Source organism: Perca flavescens, chromosome 7 (assembly GCF_004354835.1).
Source record: "Perca flavescens isolate YP-PL-M2 chromosome 7, PFLA_1.0, whole genome shotgun sequence".
NCBI lineage: Eukaryota > Metazoa > Chordata > Actinopteri > Perciformes > Percidae > Perca > Perca flavescens.
The window spans coordinates 5,701,136-5,717,420 of NC_041337.1; the positions used below are offsets into that span (position 1 = coordinate 5,701,136).

Here is a 16,285-nt window from a genome sequence, read left to right on the forward strand (position 1 = left end):
ATTTGCACCCTGAATAAGAAGGGGACTGCCCACTTCTCCGATGCTCCATTGTTCCGACCTCTCAATAACCCAAAAAAAATTCCCTTCGGTCCTATAGCCCGCTAGTCAGACATCTCGCTGGTGGCAAAATTACGAATCCCACTATGGCCATGCCAAGACCCGCCCTACAAAGCAGCTCGATTGGTTGGGGTTAGGCATTTGACCTAGTGTGGTTAAGGTTAGGATAGCCAGTCAGTCAGGAGATAGGACCTGTAGAAATGGGGTTACGTTACCTTGTGTAAGCATGGACGCCTGGCCAATAAATGCCATTGAAGGGCGGGTCTTGGCGTGGCCATAGTGGGAATCGCAACGTCGGATTAGTGAGCTGTAGGACCAAAGGGAATTTTTTGGGTTGAGAGTTATGAACAATGGAGCGTCGGAGAAATGACATTGCACCGAATAAGAAATACAATATTAAATGAAGTTAACTGTTGACACAATACAGTTATGTAGCTCAGCGTAAATTCTTTCAGGAAGACCTAACAATAAATCAGTTTTCTCCCTACATCGAATCAGCGCTGGAGGCGTTCACCTTCCCGATAAGCCAATATTTTTTCCATTGATCCAGACTACATTGCACGCACCTCCTGAAACAAAAGACATCCGCTCAGCAACATTAATCATTAGTTAACTTAGAAAATGCTGTAAACAATTACAAAAAGAGCTTGGGGATTCGTACAGTGTAAAAATGTCCAACTGAGACTGCTTGAAATGGTTCAAGGCACAGGAAAATAGTGATAAGTATTATAGCAGAACAGAGGACAATAATTGAAAATAACAGCACTTCAGTTTCCATCAAAGACACTAGGCTCGTTCGAGATGAGCCAACTCTGCGCAGAATCGATCACCGGCGATCGCCGCCCAATGCATGCCGGTTAGATTCTTGTCCGACTTGATCCCGACTTGCTCCGACGTCATGCACACGTGGGCAACGATAATCTCACGAGACCAAGGCGGCTGCAGTAGCGCAGTTGCTTTTCACCAACTGCAAGAGCCAGGCGGACGCAGGCGGACCCAGGGCATGCTGGGAAAAGCCGGCCTCTCAGCTGATCGAACAGCTGATTGGTTCAGAATCGACTCAACATAACGTTTTATATAAACTTCTTATCGATTTTGAATCTGAGGGATTTTAACTGCTATTTGTCTGATTTAAAGGCTTATTCTGTACAGAACACCTGTTGTGAGGCTGATAGTTACGTTTAGAAGTCAGAGAAACTAAATCCGTTCAGATTACAGATCATCTACAGTGTGTTAATTAAAATCAGCAACCGATCACATGTAGAGCATTCGGACAGCTACTCCGTCATAATAAAAACTGGAGACTGTGTAGGATCTGATCTATGGGTCTGATAACATTTTATTAAATCGGAATCAGACCACAGTGTTTATGTCACTTCCTGTTCAGCCTGAATGCTGCTGGAATCAGCTGGAAAACTGTCCGACTTGGGAACGGACTTTTGTCACCGCCCCCCGCTGCTGCCGCCTGCTCTCGTCTACTTTACAGGCGAGGCGCAGTTCATCTCGAACGAGCCTATTGACTGCAGAGGATGAGAGATATGTCAAGTGTGTCATCTCTCTTCATCTGCAGGGAAGGGAGACTGTCTGGAAGGAAACATTTTTGGGTTCACATTTGAAAACATTTCACTGAACATATTTGTTCATTAATTGCTAAATGCAGGCAAGAAAAGCCATCTTTGGTTTTGGGGTTGTATATAAAGACTGACAGGACACATTTTGAAACATTGCTTCCATCCACCCTCTTTTTGCCTCTGCTCCCTTCCACTTCCTTTTTGCTGCTCAGTAGATTTATCAAGTTTCCCCTCAGAGGATTAGCAGAAAGTAGAGCACTTTTATCATGTTTCCTAACTTAGGGCTTCCCAAAAGGGAGGCAGTGCTTTGATCTGTTGCAAAGATATTACTGATAACTGCCTAGAAGCCTCAGATCAGACCCCACTGACATTATTCCCCCACCTCCTTACCAGCTAATAACAAGAGACACTCACTTGTGAAAACATCCTAACTTGTGTATTGTCACAGCTGCTTTAATTGTAAATGTTTTCTAAAAACCTTCAGGAGTAAGGTAAATGAAGTACATTTACTGAAGTATTGTAATTGATGGCAGTTTTGAGGTACACATACTTGACTACTTCCACTTTATGCAACTTTACACTTCTAATGTAAATACAGACACATGCAACAACAGAAAACACAACCAAATACAAAAACGTGCAAAGCAAACCCAGCACATAACCAAAGTAAATGTGCAACAAATACAGAACACACAATCAAATACAAAAATGCACAATAAATACAAGAAAGCAAACAAATACACAATGAAATACAAAAACATGCAACAAATCGAAAATATTCAAACCCAATTAGAGCTTTGATTCTCTGCCAGAACCCAAATGGGCCCAAACTGAATCACCAGGTTTGGGCCGGGCTGTAATTTTTCACTATTCCCCAGGCTTGAACAAGGTGAGGTTCGCACACATTTCCTGGAGTTTTTTTTCTTTTTGTTTGAGTTTTTAAAATGCAGACCGTATAGTCTGTAATGTCATGAATAATGTATGGGCCATGTACCGCTTTGTGTGATCGCCATCTTCCGGAAATCTATTAAATTCACATGCATGGATACACTTCTCCATTGGAAATTCAGGTTTTTAAAAATCATGCTCGAGCCCAAAACTGCTGCCGTGTTTTGGGGATAGGGTTGGGCTTGGACAGAAACTATGCGGGTTCATGTAGGGTGTGGCCTGATTTTTTGGGCCCAAATCATAGCTCTCAAGGTGCAAGTTGCACAGAACAAAATAGAACTGCTAAAATCTGACAAACACGCGCAGATACTCAAGTTGTTGCCATGGTTTGTGGTTTATGCAGTTACTGATGTCGCCTAATCAGTGGTGTTGAAAAATAAGCTAAAAGGGCTTTTTTTTCCATTGGCGATTTAAGACCCTTTTTAGGGGGGCTCAAGCCTCCCCTAACTATCATAAAAATTATAATAAAAAAGCTGAAGAAATGAGAGAGGGGGAATGACATGCAGCAAAGGGCTGCAGGTTGGAGTTGAACCCGGGCCCGCTGCGTCGAGGAGTAAACCTCTACATATGGGTGCCCGCTCTACCAACTGAGCTGTTTGGGCACCCATATGTAGAGGTTTACTCCTCGACACAGCGGGCCTGGGTTCAACTCCGACCTGCAGCCCTTTGCTGCAGGTCATTCCCCCTCTCTCATTTCTTCAGCGTTCATGTAAATAAAAGGCTTACAAATGCCCCAAAAAATAAAAATAAATCTATTTTAGGGTTTCAAGTGAGAATTTGCAAATTTGTCAAGGAAAGGGTTAACAAAAACGTAGTTTTGGCCAATCTGAGGTTATGGTGCCAGACTCCCGCCTTTGGCTGAGTCTCTAAGAGCAGGAGTTTGGTTGTAAAGTTTAACGATGGTAGTCCCCAGAGAAAGAGAGGAGCAGTCAATTGACTGACATAAGAGGGTCATGCTTACGTGGCTGATCTTCACACTCCATTGCTCATTAGTGTTAACCTTTTTTTAGAAAATAACTGTGCGTGGAGTGTTCTCCCTCCTTGTCACATTCCCTGAGGCAGTTTGTGACAGTAGTCACTTCGCAGATTAAGATTTTATATAGAAAACCTATGATGATCTTATAAAATGTGATTTGTCATAGACTTAGTTTCACAACAGTATATTAAGTAGTGGAAAAACAGTAACATGCTGCTTACATGTTCCGAATTAGAATGCTTTATTGATTCGCTCAGGGAAATTGTTACATTGCAGTTGCTCAGCAGCAAAAACAAGAGGAAGATAAAAACTCATCAGTAGGTGTGTAAAGTAACATAGCTGAAGTACAAGAAATAAAAAGTTAAGTAAAAGTAAAGTAAGATTGGATTAAAAAGATTGTGCTGCTATTACTGTATATGGATTGTATACATGCTATTAGAGTACACTTAACATAAATAAAGTACAGTGTGAACATAAGCAACAGCAGAGAACAAGTGGCCAAAACAGGTGAGACTACAGTATGTACGTCAGATATTAGGCCTACACATGTAACTAATAAATTATTGTACAAGTAATTATTGCATATAATTGTCCAAGAATATTCACATCATAGAGATGTGGTATGGAAAGGTGTTGTGAGTCAGAGGGAGGAGATATATACACACTGTAGTTTGATGGCCACAGGCAGGAAGGACCTCCTGTGACGCATCGTGGGTGTCTGAGTCTGTGGTGAAGGTGCTCCACAGACTGACTAGTATGTTGTGGAGTGGGTCGGAGGAGTTTTACAGGATAGAATGTATTTTGGACAGCATCTTCTTCTCCGACACGGTCTTTAAAAAGGTGCAGTAGGTAAGCCTTATAAAACTGTGATATTTGCCCTATGTTTGAGGAGAACTACATGAAGCAGGTAAAAAAAAAAAATAAGACTCCTGGCACCACCTACAGCCTGTAGTGCGATTTGCAAAAATCTACTGCTCCCCATTCAGATGCACCAATCAGGGGCAGGGGGGAATCTAACTGCGTGTCAATCACTGCTCATGCACATGTATTTATTCTCCCTTGTGGGGGAGGGAGGGGTTGGGAGAAGGCAAAGTAAATCTTGTCAACGATTCAAATAGATATCCTAATGCGTCACCTCCTCATTATTACATATTGCTCCACATGGTTTTCATCAACAAATTCAAGGAGTCAGATATATATATGAACTTGCCTTTTTATTGCATCTGCTCTTTATTTAAAAAAGGAACACGCCGACTTATTGGGAATTTAGCTTATTCACCGTAACCCCCAGAGTTAGACAAGTCGATACATACCCTTCTCATCTCCGTGCATGCTGTAATGCTGTCTGATGGCTCCAGCGGCATCAATCCAGCACAGAACATGCAGGTGAAAGGTTCCAGTAATCCTACTGCTCCCAATAAGTGACAAAATAACGCCAACATGTTCCTATTTACAGCAGCCGTCTTCTAACTGTAAACAAACCGGGAACTATATTCTTAGGCGGAAGAATATAGTACTTGGGTGGAGTGATATGCTCGCAGCAAGCCTGTCTGAGAATATAGTTCCCGGTTTGTACACGCTGTGACTCTACAAATCACAACATGTAAATAGGAACATGTTGGCGTTATTTTGTCACTTTTGTCACAATTCAGAGCAGTAGGCTAGTTGGAACCAGTTACCTGCAGGATCTGTGCTAGGCTAAGCTAATGCTGGAACTGCCAGACAGCGTTACAGCACGCACGGAGATGAGAAGGGTATGTATCGACTTGTCTTACTCTGGGGGTTATGGTGAATAAGCTAAATTTCCAATAAGTCAACATGTTCCTTTTAAAAAAAAAAAAAAAAAAAAAAAAAAAAAAAAAAAAACTTCCTGAATGTAGTAGAGTCTGATCACAGCAGACATCAAACAAAAAAAGCAGTGACCGGAAAATCAACATCGGTAGGCAATAATCGATTATGGTCCGTCACTGCATCGATGCAGAATCGTCCAAGTCCACATCGCGATGCATCGATGCAGTGTTTTCCCTACGTTTGTGGAAGACTTGGGTACACTTATTCAAAAACAGGGACTTTTAGGGGTCCTCCCTCAAGAAAATGTGAACTATTTAAATAACATGCAATTTCAGGGTATTCCCAGGATTCTAAGGAAGTTAAATGTAAGCCTTTTGTAATACTTCTAAGACTGCACAGGTACCCTGAATGTCGTCATTTTGGACCATTAGTACTTTGTGTCTAAAACGTTGGAAAAGTTAGAACGGATAAATAAATAACGTTCCTAAAGCTTAAAGACAAAACTCGGTAAAGAAGTCCACTGGGGACCAACTACAATCATTAGATTTGAAATAAGTCATTTAGTTTTGAGTCACATTGATTTTACATTTATTAAGCTTTATTATGATAGGGAAAACCCTGCGTGTCTGCCACTCTCAGTCTGCTGCCCCAGTATGCAAGAGCATACAGGAGAGCACTAGCCACCAGACTCATGAAGTATCGTCCAACAGATGTGATGTTAATGCCTCTGTAACAATAATCCAGTGGTGTAATTTATGTCCCAGTAAAACACAGTGAATGGGGCCATTCTGCATAAAGCAAATGTGAATGCAGGACTGTGGCATTGATCTGAGTACTTTCTTTTACCATAAATGTATAATGTGCAGTTAATGTGATTGTTGGTCCAGACAGTGCAAAAATAATTAGAAGTAACTGTGCTAATGTAAAACCTGACGACACAAAAGGGGCACTTGCGTTATGGGTCACTGCCATATGGTGGGAAAGGGAACATTTGGGGTGCAAATGGAGGATTTGGGAGGGAAAATAAGCTAGTAAGTGACAGAGGGGTCGATGTGAGGCGATTAAAGTAAATATCTGATCCCATCAGAGTTGACAGCATGTTTCAAGCCATGAGGCTTGCTGTGTTTGGATGTGAATAACTGTCCCTCCCTTTACGTTTGTAATACATATCCACTGTCTCTTGTCTAATAAGATGCAATCACACAAACTACAGAGACAACATCATTGCTGTACATCTTGCTCTCGGCATGCACTTTGCATGCCTCCAGTGTACATGTCACATTGCATGGAAGACAAGAACACCCTTCCACACTGAATAATGCAGCACAGTTAAGTGTTCAGACAGCTACTGAAATGTTTTGTGATTAAACAACAGTGATTAAAGCAGCTGCAACGCTGCAGAGAGAGAGAGAAGAGAGAAATGTCCTGTGCCAACAGTGCCGAGACACTTTTGTTCTGACAATATGAAACTAGATAAAGTTAGAATTGCGTAAGGCAAAAGGTAGCGAGAGGACAAAGTGGAGCAATTAGTCTTCATGTTCTCTGAAGCTCTGCTGTGTAAAGTTGGTGCTGCCACTCAGAAGAGACCACAATCACACTTCCATCCAAATCAAGTAGGGAGACAAGGAAGAGATCTCCAAAGCTGTCGCGCATAGAGAAGCAAGTGAGGCTTTGACAGTGATTGGTAGGCATGCTATGGATTGCCTCCGAATTTCTGACCTTATCTGTCACTTGAGAGAAAGTAGAGCTGGACCAGAGATGGTCGCCTAGAAACTATATGCTCTAAATGCATACTGCTCATCAAAGTGAGTGAGTGAGTGATTGAGTGAGTGTGTGTGTTAAATCTTTTAGCTCTCAGCGATGTCCAAGACACCCAGTTCAAAAGAGAACAGTGCTTGAACAGAACAGTCATTTCCGATCCTGTGCCCCGCGGTCTCCTGATAGCACTTCCAGCTGGAGACGGCAGACAGATTACATCTCATCCGTATGCAGAATGCAGGAACCGCTGTCATTCCTCCTTCACTGCCAGCCGGTGATTACTCTCAGAGAAGAAGGAGGGGTGGCGATCAATATGAATAAAAAAAAAAAGAGACTGATGGGATATGGGAGTACACCGGCCTGATCTTAAGGGATCCACGTTACTGCCTGGCCAATTCCAAACAGAGACAGGTGTTATGAGGCTGCAGAGGCCTCCCGGGCTATGCACAAGCTCCTATTTGATGTAGTTTCTTTGAGCATCGGGGCACGAAGAGAGCAATCTCTGTGCAAGACAGCAACTGAAGTCATGATACTCCTTGTGAGACCTGAGCAACAAATAGTTGAGAGGAATTGTCAAAACTGGATTTGGGGTGTTCAAGTAAATGAGTGAAAAGGTTTGTTACAGGGAGAGCTCTCGAACGTACGTGTATTTTAAAAGAACACATAATGTAAATAGACAAAACACACTTCTTTTGTTATTCAGTTCCACTTTGTTCTGTGCACAGAACAAAGTGGAACTGAATAACAAAAGAAGTTCCGACAGTAATTATCAGAAATGTGAGTTGCTGCCATGGCTCGTGACTTATGGACTTACTGAATTCAACAAGTGGAAAATAAGCTAACGATATGGTCTAGAAGTCTACTTGCATGATTCAGATATTTGCTACACATCTAGGGCTACCTTCACCAGCCTCCAAATTCAAATAAACTTACAAGATACACATATTAACAACATAACCAGCTCACCGTATATGAAGTCGTTATTTTGTATGTCAGTATGTCAGCTTTTAGTGTCCCCGGACTTATTTTTCTGTATTTAGTTGTGTTTTCTGTATTATTAGTACATTAGTATTGATGACATTTTATTTACGTGTCATGCCACCAAGTGGCCCATCCCACAGGGAATTACATGACACCAATACAAAAGTAATTTCAACTGCAGCTTCCAGTCCAATGTCCACACACAGCATACTCTACTTTGCCCAAAATAAAGAATAATTATTAGTAGTTTTTTTATACAGAGCAGATGCAATAAAAGGAGACATTGATAACAGAGATCCTGCTTTTGCTACACACAAGTATTTAAATGCTAAAGTAGTGGGAGCATCATAAGGTTATATAAAAAAAATGATGTCATTATTTATTGATGAATTATTTGACTTTGTTGTTGTGCTGTGGCGTCAGTTTCATTTAGCAGCACTCTGCTACTTCCATCATGATGCTTAATAAACAAATAATTCAGTGACTTTCCGGCTACATGCAGCATAGGCAGATTCACTACCAAGATACTCCTTTAACCATTAGCATTTTCAGCTCCCCTTAGAATAATAAGTATTCAGCCTAAGGGACAACTGTCGCCCGTCCTCACAAGTACAAACGTCCTTGCAAACCGCAGCTAATAAAGTTGCACTTCAGAGGTCTAATTCAAGAATACATTTCTGGCTTTTGTATGCAATTTTAAAATTGTACTGTACCATAACGTACACATGAAATTTGATCTGTTGAATTGTTGTAGTGTAAGGAGTCTAAACTATTGTGTAACTGAATGTAAATATAACTTGTAACAGTTGCCAAAACATAAGCCTTATTTGCAAAATTAAAGTGCATGGTAGTGAGATTTATAGTCTATTAGAGGCCACTTCTGAAGGTAAAACAGAACAAGATGAAAACAAGTGCATATGTAGCAGCAGCAGCATGACCCTTTGGCTATACAACAGGAGGGTTAATGGCTTCATTAGCGAAGGGTACTAATTAGGATTAACGAGCCTTACCCACAACAAGCCCACATGCCTGCACTCAAACCTCCATCTGTGTCAGCTTTCCATATTTTAACTACATTCATTCTTTCAAGTGGACTTCATATGGTGCCCCTGATCTTAGAGTAGCTATTTCAGTCAATAAAATAAAAAAAAACGAAGGTTAGTTTATTTACTTGAAGTGCTCATATTATACTTTTTGGCTTTTCCCCTTTCCTTTGTGTTATCTTTTTTGTGCACATTATAGGTTTACAAAGTGAAAAAACCTAGAGTCCACCTCAAAGGCCCTTACAATCTCCAACAAAAAACACTGTTCACAAACTGCTCTATTGTAGTCCAGCCTTTACTTCTGTGACGAACGTGCGTCACTTTGTAACACACGTTATAATGCTTGCTGCTAGCGTGGCACGCCCTCATACTCTGCTTCTGACTGGCTAGTAGTCCTTACCTAGCTACTGCGCATGTGCGACTCCCAACAAAGATGGGATAGAAGTGAATTGCCTCACTCTGTAGCTAAAACAGAGAGCTCAACACACAGGGTGAAAAGAGGAGCAGCAGCAATGTGCAGAACAAAAATGGGGTGTTTTTGAAAATTAAACCATGTAAACCTATTCTGATATAACCTCTTTATCAATTATGAACCTGAAAATGAGCATAATGAGCATATTATGCTCATTTCCAGGTTCATAATAAGTCTCAGGTAAGGACTACTACCCGTCAGAAGCAGATTATGAGGGCGTGCCACGCTAGCAGCTAGGCGAGCATTATAACGTGTGTTACAAAGTGACGCACATTTGTCTCTGAAGTAAAGGCAAACAATAGAGTTGTTTGGAGCAGTTTGTGAACAGTGTTTTCTGTTGGAGATGGTAAGTCCCTTTGGGGTGGACTTTGGGCTTTTTCACTTTGTAAACCTATAACATGCACACAAAAAAAAAAAAAAAAAAAAAAAAAAAAAAAAAAAGATATTTAACATGAGCACTTTAAGAAATAGTTATTCTTTTGGAAATGTACTAATTTGCTTTCTTGCAGTGTTGGATTAAAACATCAGTAACAATGTCTATATACTGTATATAAAGCTACAACCAGCAGCCAATTAACTTAGCATAATACCTTCAAGCAGGGGGAAACAGCTAGCTTGGCTCTGTCCAAAAAAAAAAAAAAAAAGAAGAAGTTCACTTGAGGATCTCTGCCTCTGCTTTCTGAATCAAAACTGCAACGGCCGGGTTAAATCAGATCAACAACATCACATGCCCACTTACAATACAAACATTAAATAACTTTAAACCATTAGGTGCAGACAATATTCCATCCACACAAGCTCAGTATGACTACGGGTAAAATGTGGGCTCGGTTTTATTTGCTACGGATGCTGTAATTCGTGCCAAGGCTTTACCACCAGCTGCTATAATACCATCATTAAGTGGAAAAGTGTGGCCCTCTTGGGAAGCATCTATGAATCCACTATATCCCTTTCATCATACTCTGTGGTAGCTGGGACGTTGATGGGTTTACTATAAGGTATTTCTCAACATGCGAGAGCCCTGACAGAAGTAGCAACTGTTACTACAAACAAAACGGCCTGTAAACCTATGAATCATACAGAGCGGCCACTGACAACTTCATTTATCCAAGCCCCAAGCAAACCAACGCACGATGGTCTCAGTCTTTTAATTTTTGAAAAGCTGTCCGATAGGCCAGAGATACAGTAGTCTTTTAAAAAGCCACACACTGTGCTGATATATGAAGTTGGTGGAATATTGCTGGTTCAGCTTAAAGTCCACAGTGAATAAGCTCAAAAGCCTTGATACTCTTAATCTGCTGTGGTATAAATGTGCTGAAACAGAACAAGAGGGTATGGATCGAATGTAAATTAAATGCTTACCGTTTCAGAATGTAATGTCTTCAGTGAGATAGAAAATTGTGATTCCTTTTGGCAGCAGATCTCCAACAGGAACTTTGTTTCTACACAGAGCTCTCAATAAACTACCTGGACATTTACACCGATTTCTATTCATGGACAAAAGGTCTGTTGTGTCAGCTCAAAATGAGCTTGAATCTTTTGTCCAAAACTCCCAGATCAATGGGTTTCATTTCATGAAATGGATGTTTTCTGGCAGTAACAGTTCATGTCCTCACCACTGAATGAAGACTGTTGGTTTTGCACTCAATGGCCGTTCAAAGCAACATCCTCTCTCTCTCCCTTCTTTTTAAAATTCTTTTTGTCTCTGCGACCTTCCTCGCTTTTACAGACAAATCCACAGAAATATTACCCTCAGAAAGATAAAGCCAGTCTCTTCTGGCCATATTCCCATTCTCCATTATAATTATCCTTTATACATCAACACTGCAACCTTAATTCCATTACGAAGGCACATTGTAAAACTGCTTCTCTTTTTAACTTGGTTACAAACTTACACTGTGGTTTCTGGCATGTTTGCATCATTGTCAGAATGACATAACAAAATGTGTCACTTTCTAAGAATAAATACAATAGCAATGTCCTAATTCTATACCACAGAATGCAATTGCATACAGTCACTTAATATTGTAATAACACAATCCAACTGTCTATTGGCCGCCCAGCAGGGGTGGGTGTGGCTTATAAGTGGAAATGAAGGGGACACATGTTACTGAGCTGTTCAGTAACATGTGTCTCCTTCACTTCCGGATGGGGAGGGGGGAGAAGAATCTCATTAGGTACTGATGGACTTGAACACCACCACCAGATTCCAAATAATTACAAAAAGATATAAATTAAATTGGATAATATTGCTTCATATGTACGTTAACAAGAATGACAATTCGGCTCATAGTGTGTCTAGGGTAAGTTCATTCCCTAACATAATGTGCTCTGTGAAGAGAAGGCTGGCTGGCAGTAGGTTGTGTGTGGGTTTACCTCCAGTCAGCACCCACGGCTAGCTCCAACCAAGAGGTCCTTACAAGCGGCTGGTCCAGAGAGCGTCTGTTGATGGATCTGTTCAAGTTTTGTTGTTGGTTTGTCCAAAAAGATATATATAGCTGGGGATAGTAGGCATTCAGTTCTCAAAGCCAAAGTCAAATCACTCTCAAGGATGTTCAGCGCCAAAATCCCAATCTGGCGTACGTCCCAGGTTGTCAAATTGTATCCACGTTTCCTTCACTTGCTGCCCTTCCTCGCATCTTGGTCCATCCCACCGAGGAGGGGAGAGATGCAAGGAAATCCCTGTGAGGAGAGAGGAAATGTTTATTTTAGAGGAATGAGAATTTCCATTTCAGCTGTAAGGGCGGCGTTAGCAACGGCTTTCAGCTGCACGGCTTCCGGAAAGGCTGTTCTTGCTCAGAGCTCCTCGTAGTTCCCTCCTAGATCCTCGATCCTTGCTCCTTGGGGCAGGAATAAGAGCTCTGAGATGGCCTTCACGAAATAGGGCCAGAATGACTCAGTTCGAGCGAGGAGCCAGGAGCTATCACATAAGAGCCACCACATTGATTCCTAAGCCCTGCCCGCTATCAGCCAGCCAAAAGAAAGAAGGGACTACTAATGTGACTCCTAAAGAGCTCACTGCTCACCCTAGTATGTATATCTGACTGTGCTTTATAATCAAACCAATTGTATGATGCTCGAGTCGCATGGCCAAACGTCTTGGAGACTTTTCTCCAGACAGCTGTTCCACAAATATCAAAACACTGTTAAACTAAAGTCAAGTGTTGGCACAAGACAAAGAAAGCTGTGTGCTGCTTTCTGTTATGATGCAGAATAAAAATGAAAGTGAAGGCCGCTGCAGACTCATTCCAAATTATGCATTCTCTGGAGAGACCGTTTACCACTGTCTGTGCGTAAAACTGACATATGGGTCCTTGTAGCTAGTTGATTTTGATGAGTAAAGCACAAAGATAAGATTGCAGACTCACCTTTATAAGCTGTGACACACTCAAAAGCCATCTCTTTGATGTCACTATTTGATCTTTTTTTATATTTTTTAATATAAATCTATACGGGAATTGTCACAAGGATAAGGGAGAGTGTAGATAGGCTGGCAGGGAATAAATGGAACTGGGCCGGTATGAACTGAGAGGCTGATGAGAGAATGAGATGCAGGTGAGCAGAAGGTGAGGTAACTGCAGGGCTGATGAAGGAAGTGGGAACAGGTGTGTAAATAGGTGGGGCAGTCAGGTGATGGGGAAAGGAGGGAAAGTCCGAGGGCATCTCGTGGATGGATGGAAAATGGCAATAAAAAGGGCCTGGATGAGTAACAGTTAAAAGATCTCTTCATGCCCTCCCTCCCCACCAATGATTTCAACAAGTCCTCCAAATCATGTGACCCCATTGGTCTTACCCTCTGCGACCCACAGGAGCGTTTGCAAAATTAGCACCCCTACTAGTGGCAGGAGATCCACCATGGACATATTATATGAGCTGGATACAGCGTTCAAGACAGGGGCAGTGGCACATGGAGCCCTCATGGAGCCAACATCATATATAAAATTACTCGAATGATCGGCACTGCTTCCACACTGTAGCTCATAGAGCAGGCACACTAAAGACCTCCGCTGTCCGATCGACTATTTCAGGTTTGGAGCTCCTCTAACTTAATGGGGATAAAATGTTTTAATCTTGTGGCTTCTTCTAGGCTTTCCAAATGTTATCCGACCACAATTCTGATAGTGAAACAAGTCATTTCATGAGGGTTGTGACGCTCAAAAAATGTACCCATTGATTTATTATGACAATGCACATTAATCAACATTTCTTAAACGTGCCAGTGTTAGCTAGTCTGCTAATTTTCAACTGTAGTCATAGTTACTTAGCATGCATGTCTTAACACAGGAAGAACATGCAAACTCCACACAGAAAGGCCCTGCCCAGACCAGGGATTGAACTCTGCAGTGCATACTTGATGTGAGGCAGCAGTGTTAACCACTGACACACCATGCTGCCCAGCCATCTCTTTCTCCTCTTTCTACAGGTTAGTCTATAGATAAAGTCTTTTGGGCCAGAGCGCATAATGTGACGGACCAGAAAGCTGTAATTCCACTGTTTGGTCACTATGTGCAATTTGCTTCAAAGCCTGGCGCTCTTCAACACGTCCTCATACCTAAACAAAACGGTCGCAGTTTTAAACACGTGGTCAACGTGAAAACGTTGGTAGTTCTGTTGTCTAAGTTTAGGAAAAGATTGTGGTTTGTGATAAAAATCATTACATTTGTTACGTTACTTCACTTCCGTACGTAAGTACATGACGTAATTTCACACGTGACGTAGAACATGACATAGTAATGTTTGTTACGTGAAGTTAAAATAACTCAACATTGACTTTCAGTTACAGAAACGGGACACGAACAGCAGTCTCCTGGGCCAAAGTCTTGTATTTGTCTGACCTATCTGCCTGCCCTAAAAGGACTTTCTCGGCCTTAATACTACTACAACTTCCTGCTTTGTACCTGTCTTTATTATTATGGTCTAGAAATCAACCCCTAACTATAAACGTAAATATGGGTCTTAATAAGCTGCTAGTGCTAACAACTTTTTTCGTCGAGGACAGTCTCTGCAGATAGTCCCTTACTGGCGTTGCTGGTTGTAATCGCTTCACTGTCAGCATTAGCTAATACAAAAAGACTTTTTCTGTACTTTATCCATCTCATATAATAATAATTTTCTTAACGACAGTGTTAATGTATCTAACTTATCTTCAGTGACATAGCAATTAAAACCGACACAGGAAGTTTGTGAAGTAGCTTTTTCTTTCCACCTCTGGAAGCTTAATATCTGTTTAATAGTTGTTGTATTTATGTGGCGTCTCTATGGTTTAACTGCTATAGATTGAAACACAAGTTATGAGCTTCTGTACAGAGAGAATGTGCTGTGTGTTTGCTCGTGTACGTGTGCATGTGTGCATGTCTAAGGTGGGAGAGGTAAATTGGGAGCCATTTCTCTTCCCCGCCCTTCACATTAATGTCTCACTTGGGCTCCCTCACTCGGATTGCTCATTTTCCAGCTGCTGCGTTTTAATAGGAAGTCTAACCTGTGAAACTGGACAATTGGTGGAAATCCACAGAGGGTCATAAAGTACTTTTTTTATTTATTTTTTTTACACACTGTTGTGTTATTAAACCATGTATATCATATAAAGTTAATATCAAATAACATTGTTTAAGTGTTTCAATTTACATCAGACAGTGTTTGGTCAAAATCAAACCTGGAAAGGATAAGAAGAAGACTAAATCAGCCCTGCGTTTAAACAAAGGGGCTGAATTTGTGGGGATGTGTTGCTTTAGGTACGCGTAAGATGATGAAATAAGGGTCCAGGACAGCCAGTTTAAGTAGTAGATCTGTGTTTAAAGGCTTATCAGACACCAAAACACTACACAGCCAGTCTATTACACTCTGGGACAGGATTAAACAACTCTGGGAAGCAGTGGTGGGCTGCTCTCTCTGTGTCCACCAGTGACCTGTAGTGTTATTTTTTTACATTTTTTTACCTCTTACATTTTTTTACCTCTTGTTGCTTTACTATTATATGGTACATTTGGTACGTGTTAAAGTGTCCTCCTGCGTGCCCTTCCACTGGAGAAAACGCGATGCAGTGCCATAAAGGCTGCCCTACATGCTAGAAAACTTTGTACGCACTGGGGCCTTTTATTTCCCCCGCCCCTGCCCCTCAGACAGCATGAGTTCACCACTGCATGTCACACTGTGTTTAGAGGACTCATGATTATGAAAATGAGTTTAATAAGGCACCACTTTCCCATTATGAGCCATATAAATAAATAATAAACTATCATCAACCAGCATGGAGCACAGTGTTCATCAAGAGAAATGATTGGATCTACAGGATTCCCCACAGTCACACACTGCTGCTATTCACTTTCTCAAACATGCCCTCATCACTTCATGACAGGGTCGCAGCTTACTGAACTGTCAAAACAAAAGCACACCATGGAGGATGATGTTCTCTGAACACAAAATCACTGCTGGCATTAATATTTCATCAGCAACTTTTCCTTCTTTTGGCATTTAAGGACTCAAATGGTGGTAGTTTTAGGGTCCATTTATGTGAGCGCTTTTATTTTCAATCTACAATTAACTTGAGTCAGACTTCACGGAGGAGCTTTGCTGTGTAGCTTAATTACCAGCTGCTAAATTGAACTTTAAATTTGCTCTTTCTTACTCCCACTGAGGCAGAGCACTTTCCCAAACTTCAGGGGTGGAATGTCACATTCGGAGCACATCC

At 41.4% G+C, this 16,285-nt stretch overlaps 2 long non-coding RNA genes across 3 annotated transcripts in view; one reads left to right on the forward strand and one right to left on the reverse strand.

The window, feature by feature from the left end:
* The window catches only part of LOC114558937 (uncharacterized), a 35,276-nt gene extending 22,135 nt beyond the window's left edge, over positions 1–13,141 (reverse strand). For both annotated transcript variants that reach the window (XR_003692998.1, XR_003692997.1), the window contains exons 1-2: positions 12,966–13,141; positions 11,974–12,279 (exon numbers count right to left, since the gene is read on the reverse strand). This is a non-coding gene — a long non-coding RNA (uncharacterized LOC114558937). The remainder of the gene's footprint in view (positions 1–11,973; positions 12,280–12,965) is intronic.
* A 115-nt stretch (positions 13,142–13,256) lies between these two features.
* LOC114559363 (uncharacterized) lies at positions 13,257–15,160 on the forward strand. The gene is made up of 3 exons (XR_003693082.1): positions 13,257–13,625; positions 13,882–14,020; positions 14,375–15,160. It is a non-coding gene; the product is annotated as an uncharacterized LOC114559363 (long non-coding RNA).
* The last annotated feature ends 1,125 nt before the right edge of the window (positions 15,161–16,285 follow it).